Source organism: Apodemus sylvaticus, chromosome 17 (genome assembly GCF_947179515.1).
Source record: "Apodemus sylvaticus chromosome 17, mApoSyl1.1, whole genome shotgun sequence".
NCBI lineage: Eukaryota > Metazoa > Chordata > Mammalia > Rodentia > Muridae > Apodemus > Apodemus sylvaticus.
The window spans coordinates 20,886,438-20,895,455 of NC_067488.1; the positions used below are offsets into that span (position 1 = coordinate 20,886,438).

General features: G+C 41.7%; 1 non-coding gene across 1 annotated transcript; it reads left to right on the forward strand.

The window, feature by feature from the left end:
* LOC127668255 (small nucleolar RNA SNORA17) lies at nt 1–132 on the forward strand. The gene has a single exon (XR_007974036.1). It is a non-coding gene; the product is annotated as a small nucleolar RNA SNORA17 (small nucleolar RNA).
* The last annotated feature ends 8,886 nt before the right edge of the window (nt 133–9,018 follow it).

A 9,018-nucleotide genomic window follows, 5' to 3' on the forward strand; every position in this document is an offset into this window, starting at 1 on the left:
CCTGCCTCTAGAGGCCTTGCAGGTGTGGCTGCCGTGTCACATGTGCAACAGTACATGGCAGAGAAGAGAGAGGTTATGTCTATGCTCAGTGATCTGACAGATGAACATCTGAATGATTAGTAGCCTAGCATTCCCTGAAAAAAGGGGGGGGGGAACCCGAGACAATCTGTAGTCCAGCGCCAGGGTGCTCTACAGGGCACTAGCTTGAGATGACCATCTATACAGTACCGGGGAGGCCCAGATAGGCTCTCTGAATGGAGAGCAAGCCAGAGACTAGAAGAACTCCCCTTGGGAACGTGGACCCTGGGCTGGAGTGAACCCAAGACAGATGACCCTTGCATGGGACCACTTGGGTGGGCTAGGCAAGGAGAGAGCCCAAGGTAACCACTGGACCTGGATAGGGAACCTAGATAGGTAGCTGTCCTGAGATAACCAGAGTCTGGTGTTGTGCAGTCCTGGGAGGGGATGGGGTATCACGATACCCAAGATGAGTCCTTCCCTGTGTCATAATCCCCTAATGCCACCTGCACAAGTGGGGACTCTTGAGAGAGGATCACTCTCGAGATGACCCTTGTCACTCAGAGACCCTTGGTGCCTCTAAGAGATGCAAGGATATGGTAAAGACATGGAAGAGGAAGAGAAGCAGAAGGATGTGGGCACAGTGAAGAGGGGAAGAATTGGAGACTGCAGAGTAGTGAGGAACAGCCTCATGTGAGCAGCGGGGATGCTACCTAGGACTATGGTGGGGTCCTGGACTGTGCTCCGACTAGGGAGTGTGCTTGGGTTTGTGGCCCAGCAGCAGCAGGGGTCTGTTACTATCATAAATTAGGTGGAAGTCCCTGCTTTGGGCTACTACACAGGGATTTTGATATCTGAGGGATGTACAGAACTGGCCCTACCCCTCAGGTGGGCATCGTTGGAGAGCTGTCCCTGGAAGCATGCGAACAGGAGAATTGGTCTGGTTTTTCACCACCTGCAGCACTTGGGAGAGTGGGCCCTGAACTTTGCCTGGGCAGCAGGGTATAGCTGGTCCTGGTTATAGAGGTTGCAGGTGAGCCAGTCCCAAAGGCGTGAGAGAAGGTGAGTAGGCAGGTTAACCAGCTTAGATACCTCTCAGGTTCATACCCAGGGCTTTGAATTGGCCCACCCCAACATTGACTTCATCGATGAACTGCTGGAATGTATGAAAGATCTGCTCCTACAGATGCAAAACTTTAGGATCTCCATGACACAGGGAGACCAACAGGATATCTGAGAAGAGTCCCAGTAAGGCTATAGTGTTGATAGAGTAGCAGAAACCAGAGACCTCATATCGGACCAAATAGTCATTGCAATAAACATTTGCAAGCAAAGAAGTGTGGACAAAAGGGCACACCATGGGACACACTGTGACATACTACAGCTTGAACAGGATATTTTTCTCTGTTGTAGGAGAGGCAGCAGGAGTGGAGGGCGGGAAGTAGAGGGAGATATGAATGGGATTGGAGTGCATGATATGAAATTCACAAAGAAACAATAAAAAGTTTATATATATATATATATAAGTAAAATTTTAAAGAGTAAAACATTGGTCTGGAGAAATGGCTCAGCTGTTAAACATTAGGTTCATAAGCACAAATATAAGAATAAATAATTGTTTTCAAAATTTTTATTATATAAAAATGTGGAGCTGAATTCAGAAAGAAAAATGGACAAGGAAATTCACCCTCAAAAGTGAGTAAGAGCCTCGAAAATTAAATTTATAGATGGCTTTAATGTAACTGCTCCCAAAGATCCCTAACTTCCATGGACCATGTATCTTCCATTCTTGAATCTTGAACTGTAGTTCTTCTTCTTATCTTCATCATTTTGTATTCTTATATCTTATTTAATAACAAGTGGGCAAAGCCTAGTAAGATGTAGAATTGTTAGGTTTTCAAAAAATCCTGAATTTAACTGGTCGTTGATTTATTAATGAACATGAAGACTTCCTATCAGAGAGGTCATGTACAGTATTTTCTAAGGTTCTATGACCTCAAAACATATTTTTACTTAACTTCTAGCTTGACTGTGAATTAACTTCTCAACAGAAAAAAAAAAGAAATTACCTGAATTAAAATGTTTAGACATGGAACTAGAAAAATAGGAACAATACAAAATAGAAAAAGAAAATACTGAACAAACTCAAAATGAACAGTGATAGAGAAAGGATTTTGAGAATTAGCACACGTGTTATCTAGAGAGCATGAGTTTCTGCATGGAACAATGGCAAATGTTCAGAGATCAATATAATACAAAGAATTAATTGAATAAAAAGGTAATTCTTTAAAAATATCGTTAAGATTGACAAACCCTTCTCTGAAGTAATTCAAAGACAGACAGAGAATACCTAAATTAATAAAATTAGAGATGAAAGGTGGACTTAAGAACAGACATAGAGGACATTCGGAGAATGATAAGGCCATGCTAAACTGGACGATCTAAAGGAAATGGGGAATTTTCTCAATATATACCAAAGTCAAGGCAAGATCAGGTAAGCAATTTAAACAAATCTGTGGCTCCTAGTGAAATAGAAGTACTAATTAAAAATCTCCCAACCATAAAAAGCCGAGGGCCAGATGGTTTTATTGCAGAATTCTACTGAACTTTAAAAGAAGAGTTAACCCCAATACTTCTCAAATTATTCTACAAAATAGAAACAGAAGGAACATTGATGAATTCTTTTTTAAGAGACTACAGTTACTCTGATCTTAAAACACACAAAGAGAAAACCAGACTCTGCTGATAGCGCTTTCTACAAGTTTAAGGAAGAAAACCAAACCAAACAACCAAACAAAACCCAAAACCTCTAATTAAGATTCTACCTGAACTTAGAGAGCTGATGCCATTTTGTTTCTGTAAAAGCAGTGAAAACTTTCATTCTCCATGTTTCTGTGTTTGCACCTATGAACCATTAAAAAATATTAAGTCTTAGAGTTGCCAGAAATCTTGCAGGAGACTCAATTCCTCTCCCGTTGCTGTCTGCTGAGTGTGTGCATGTTCACAGTGGTGTGTAAGTGCACACACACTGTTTGACCAACAGCAACACAGATTATATTACTGCTTTTTTGGGGGGAGCAGGCAAATATTTCTGTCAATGGGTTTTCGCTGATTGCATTAGTATTTCTGTAACTTGAAATTCACATCAATATCCCATTGTCAATTGATCAATACCAATCTAGTTTCAAAGTTCAAGAAGCACAAGATAAAGGTGTGGCCATATTGTGTGGGTTGCTGATGCTTTAGGTGCCACATGAGTCAGACAGCAGCTTCCTCGCCTTCTACTAAGACTATTAGAGTGGCTTGTGTGTAGTCTTTGAGGGCTCCTAAAACATGGGAGTGGTGTTCTTAGAGGGCTTGAACTTACTAAAAATTTGCTGAGCCCATAGTAGACTAGAGCTGAAGTAGGGAAAGGGTTAAAATGTAGTAGTGATAGGAAATGAGTAGGTGGGTGTCTTAGTTAGGGTTTTACTGCTGTGAACAGACACCATGTCCAAGGCAAGTCTTATAAATGACAACACTTAATTGGGGCCAACTTACTGGTTCAGAGGTTCTGTCCATTATCATCAAGGTGGGAGCACGGCAGCATCAGGCAGGCATGGGGCAGGAGGAGCTGAGAGTTCTACATCTTCATCTGAAGGCTGCTGGAGGAAGACAGAGTTCTAGGGAGCTAGTATGAGGGTCTTAAGCCCACGCACCACAGCTATGCCTTCTAATAGTGCCACTCCCTGGGCCAAGCATGTACAAACCATCACAGTGGGTAAACACAGACTCATGTTTAAGTCCTCAACTGTGAGTAGGCATTTGTTTAAAAGTCTAAATTATGAAATAGTCATGCCAGTTCTTACCAGCAATGCAAAAATGAACAGAAAAGAATCCACAGAAAAATTAAGACTTTTGCTCATTCCACTTTGTCTTTTAAGCATCAGACAGGTGTCTGGATGATGTGGGGTGTGGTGTATATATTTTGCAATTCCTTATAAACCCTGCATGTTCACATCATGCTTGATGTGTAGCTGGAAAAGATATAGGTTTATTCTCCACTCGAGCAATGGCTTCCTTTGCTATGTTGAATCTTCTTAATTTCCTATAAACCCATTTGCCAGTTCTTGGGATTACTCCCTATCCCATCCTATTCCTGCTCAGAGAGTATTTGCCTGGGACCTTGCTTGGAATTGTTTCACCTGCATTTTCTTCTTGCCCTTTCAAAGTTTCAAATCCTGGATTCAGTTCTTTAAATCTACTTTTGAGTTTGGTTGTTGTTGTTTTTGTTGTTGTTTGTTTTTGTTTTGAGCTGTGTTTGAGAAATGGGTTAGTTCTGTTCTTCTCATGTTTCCCCGGAGCACTGAATAATGAAAGTGTTCCTTATGTGTTGTGTGCTTTTAACACCTTTTCCAAAATGAGGAGGGTGTAGCTACCCTTGACTTCTGGTTCTTCTGCTTAATTTCACTGCAGCCCAGCCCAGCCCATGTTTGTCTCTGTCTTTGATACAGTGTTACGCTATCTTTGTTACATTGTTACTCTGTCTTTGTTACCTTGCTGTCTTTGTTACATTGTTACTCTGTCTTTGTTACCTTGCTGTCTTTGTTACATTGTTACTCTGTCTTTGTTACCTTGCTGTCTTTGTTACTATGGCTCTGCAATGTGATTTGAATTCATGTATTGTAGTCACCCCAGCTTTGCTTTCTGTTGAGGGTTGCTTTAGTTACTCATGATATTTTGTGCCTCTGTATCAATTTTAGGATTCCGTCTGTTATTTGGGCCTGTGAAGAATGTTATCAGGAATTTGATGGAGAGTGCATCCAATCTGTAGACGAATGGTTTCCACAACTTGGGCCAACAGGAAGTGCCAATTGTCTCCTCTGATGATTCTCACGGGAGATGAAGGATGCCTGGGCCTCCTTTAGGTCCCTGGTCTGTTAGGAAGCAACACGCCAGTAAGTATCCAATAACTGAAGAGGATTTATTTTCTCCTAGTAATAAAGAACTGGCAAATATTTCATTCACATCATCCTCTCTAATCATCACAGAGGCCCTCCGTGATTGGAATATTGCTCTAGTTTCACAGCCCAAAATTCACATTATTTATAATTTATTCAGATGGATGCAGCTGGTGTGTAGCTGGAGCTGGGATTCTAATGAGTTTCATCTGACCCTGAGTGATCTCCTGTGCTTCAGTCTCTCTCGGCTTTCCGAAACGACAAGGTGCATTTGTATTCTCCATAATACAGCTTAAATGACAATAAATACCGATTTCTCTCTCTTTATTTGGAGTTATTATGAAAAATATTATTTACTGATCAAAGACAAAACACCTAGATTCAAATTCATTCACTTACAATGCAAAGAACAAATCAGAGAGATATACCTCATACCCACACTGTGCACAAGGAAAGGGTACGTTCTCCAAAGAGTTCTGAGTATAATTAGCTTCCTGACGGAGGGATCCCATTCTAGAAAGTCAGTCTAGAATAGGGTAATTGCACGAGATAAACACACCTGGGAAACACACCCTAGTAAGAGCAAGTCTACAATATTCGTTCATAGACCAGCCCACAAAGAACTTTAGGATTTAAAAAAAGAGAAAAAGGCAGAACCACCGGAAAGAGTCCAACGGAAGCCGACCACGAGGCAATAGCGCCCCCTACAGTATCTGAAGCGGTAGCATTTCCAAAGATTTCTTGATGGTTTCAATTTGAGAAAATTAACCTGCCCAAAAATGCTAGTTTTCTCACTCATCTCCATCCTGGATCAAATATGGTTGACTCTCCTTCCCAGACTCCTGGGAATCTTTTCCTTGTCGTAAACTGTCAAAGTATGACAGCTTCACTCGTACTTGAAGGAAAGTGACATTGAAGAGCCTGTAATGTCTCCCTCCTTAGAGAAAATTGAATTCTAAACATAAAGAAGGAATGCTACACTCGTCTGAGTATGCGATAGGCTGAGCTCACTATGTCAGCGTAGGTTCCAAGAGCATCCAGTAGGAAGCTCTGAGTTAGAGTCCACGGTTAGCACAGAGAGACCCGAAATTAAGGGGTTCTCTTATGCATTTGTTAACTCTGGACCTTTCAAATACTGGCTGTTTGGTTTGCTCTTTAATATTTAGACTTAATTTCTAATCTGACCACAAGATGGCATCCCTCTCCAACAGTTAACATACACCGTGTAGGTTCTGAGGTACAGAGATGCCCAGCAGACAAAACAACCAAAAAGCAAAATGCAATGGAAAACCAAAACAAAACAGTAAAGGCAGAGCCCTTCACACTTCTTTTAAATCATCATTTTAAATGGTATTTTAAACTTTATTATAAAAAGTTGCAACAAAAAAAGGGCAGAAAATAAGCAGACCTAAAGAGTATACAACTCAATAAATTTCTTTCTATACATTATAGTAATGTGTCAATCAAAACACAATCTATGGAGGGAATCCACTGTGAATTTTATGATAGCATTATTTTTAAAAATAAATTTAAGCTCTTTTTAAAGTTTTTAACACCAAAGATGAAAAACCCATAACAGAGTTAAACTATTCCTTGCCCGCGTTCAGTCCTTCCTCGCCTACATCATTTAGCCTTCTTGTTCTCCACTGTACATATTATAATGTACCTATACATTTGTTTACATGGCCCATTCATCGTTGGCTAGATTGCCCATATAAGGAAGAATATGCAGGATTTTTCTGTATTATTTTGCCAAAAGGATACGTTAAGTGAGCAGACTGTTTTAAAATGAATTTTAGAAATAAGCAAAAAAAAAAAAAAAGATGAATTCTGGTTGTAATTCTAATTGTAGTTAAATATTAAATTTGAAGCGAACACTTTCCTGAGAAGAATCACATAGCAAGCCATTTTCATGGAAAACTGTCATTCTTTTTATTTCAAGATAACTAGCAAGAAACAGTGACGGCTTTCCTCTCAAAAACTCTTCTCACGTTCGAGGTGAGATCACGCTTTTTAGAGGTGGAAATGCGGGGGAGGAGCGTCCAGAGATGGTCTAATGGGATGAATTTCTATTATGGATTTCCAGCTGGCCTCAATCATTGGATCAGAACACAGATATATATGCAAAAGGCACATGTATATGGGGGCATGCACATGTACCCAAACTTTTATGCAGACAAATGAATACGAGTGCACATACTTCAAACAATCTAGCGCACCGCACTGCGTTTCACTTCCCACAGCCGGATCCGAGAAAGGCCTCTTGCCTCCCTTTCCATCTCCTCTTCAGCAGCAAAACCTCCGTAGCCAGCTCTGCCGTGTCTTCCCGGTCACATACCTTTTCTCTACAGACACATTTGATTAAAGGTATCAGGTCAGCATCTACACCTTCACACGTAAATGTCAGAGAAGTCGGCTTCTCCCACGTAAGAGAAAATCTGTACCTTCGTTACAAACCATGCTGCTCTAGGAGAGGCAGTTTCACACGCAGAAAAAGTATTCCGAGGATGGGGCAGGCGGGCAAATTTGATAGTTTGTTTTAGACAGCACACACTTTCCATTCTTCAAAGCACGATGGACCAAAGTGATAATATTTGATTAAAAAATATAAATTCAGGATTTTTCTTTCTTTTCTTCTTTCTTCTACTTCTTCTTAATGCCTCATACCCAAAACTTCCCTTAAGACCTCTTCCTCACTTGAAGCCATCTGCATTTGCTGGGAGCCGGGATTCAGGTTCCAGAACGAAGCACGAGCTCCCCCTACCGACATGCTTGAAGAAAGACAGTATCTGTTAAGCTCCGCCGGAGATTTTGCTCTAACTAGTAGAAAATTATTTAAACACACGCACGCTTGAAAATTCTTGTATTTTGGAGGAGGATTCGATTTTAACTTCTGGAGAAATATTTTTGCCAGCGTATTAATGCAAATGCATGTGATGACATGATCAGCTTTCTATTCTAACATGCTCAGGTCTTATGTTGCGTAACCTATACAATTGATTTTGATGAAGTACTCTGGTGATTTGAGTGAGAATGGAAGCCAGAGGCTCACATCCACTTGGCTCCCAATTGCGTGGACTGTTTAGGAAAAGATTAGGAGGTTCAGCCTTTTGGAGAAATTGTGTCAGTGGGATGGACTTTGAGGTTTCAAAAGCCTCTCCATCTCCATCTCCGTCTCCTTCTCCGTCTCCGTCTCGGTCTCCGTCTCCGTCTCCATCTCCGTCCCTCTCCCTCTCGCTCTCCCCTTCCACCTCCCCTCTGCTCCCACTCCCCCCTCTCTCTCAAATGCCTGGATGTAAACTCTCAGCTTACGTGCCTGCCTGCCGCCATGCTCCTCACCATGACAGTTGTGGACTCCCACTCTGAAACTGTACCGTGTGAGCAAACCCCTAATTACACACTTTCTCTTATAAGTTGCTTCGATCATGGTAGAGCAAGAGAACAGTAGCTAAGACATGACTCTTTCAGATCCAACACTGTAGAGATGGAATAAGAAAGAGTTTCGTGGTCTAGACTCCCATGCCTAGGAAAAAAAATCTCTCAGAGAAGAGAGGAAGAGTTGTAAAGGGAGGGCTTTAGGAACCCAGATGGGGGCTCAGGCTCCCCGACCTACCTACCTGGGGGATGCTAGATCCTAGGAAGAGTGCCCTTCCCGTCACCTATAGGAATCCAACCGTCTGTCACTGTTACCCACAACATTTAGAACCTGTGGTGGTTTGAGTATGCTTGGCCCAGGGAGTGGCACTATTTGGAGGTGTGACCTTGTCAGAGTTGGTCTCCATGTTGGTGTATCACTGTGAGGGTGGGCTTTGAGACTTTCTTCCTAGCTGTCTGGAAGTCAGTCTTCTCCTGTTTGTCTTTGTAACAAGATGTGGAACTCTCAGCTCTTCCAGCACCATGCCTGCCCACAGGCCGCCATGCTTCCTGTGTTGATGATGCTGGACTGGATCTCTGAAGCTATAAACCAGCTCCAATTAAATGTCATCCGGTATAAGAGTTGCCTTGGTCATGGTGTCTGTTCACAGCAATGTAAATCCTAACTAATACAGAATCAAAATTT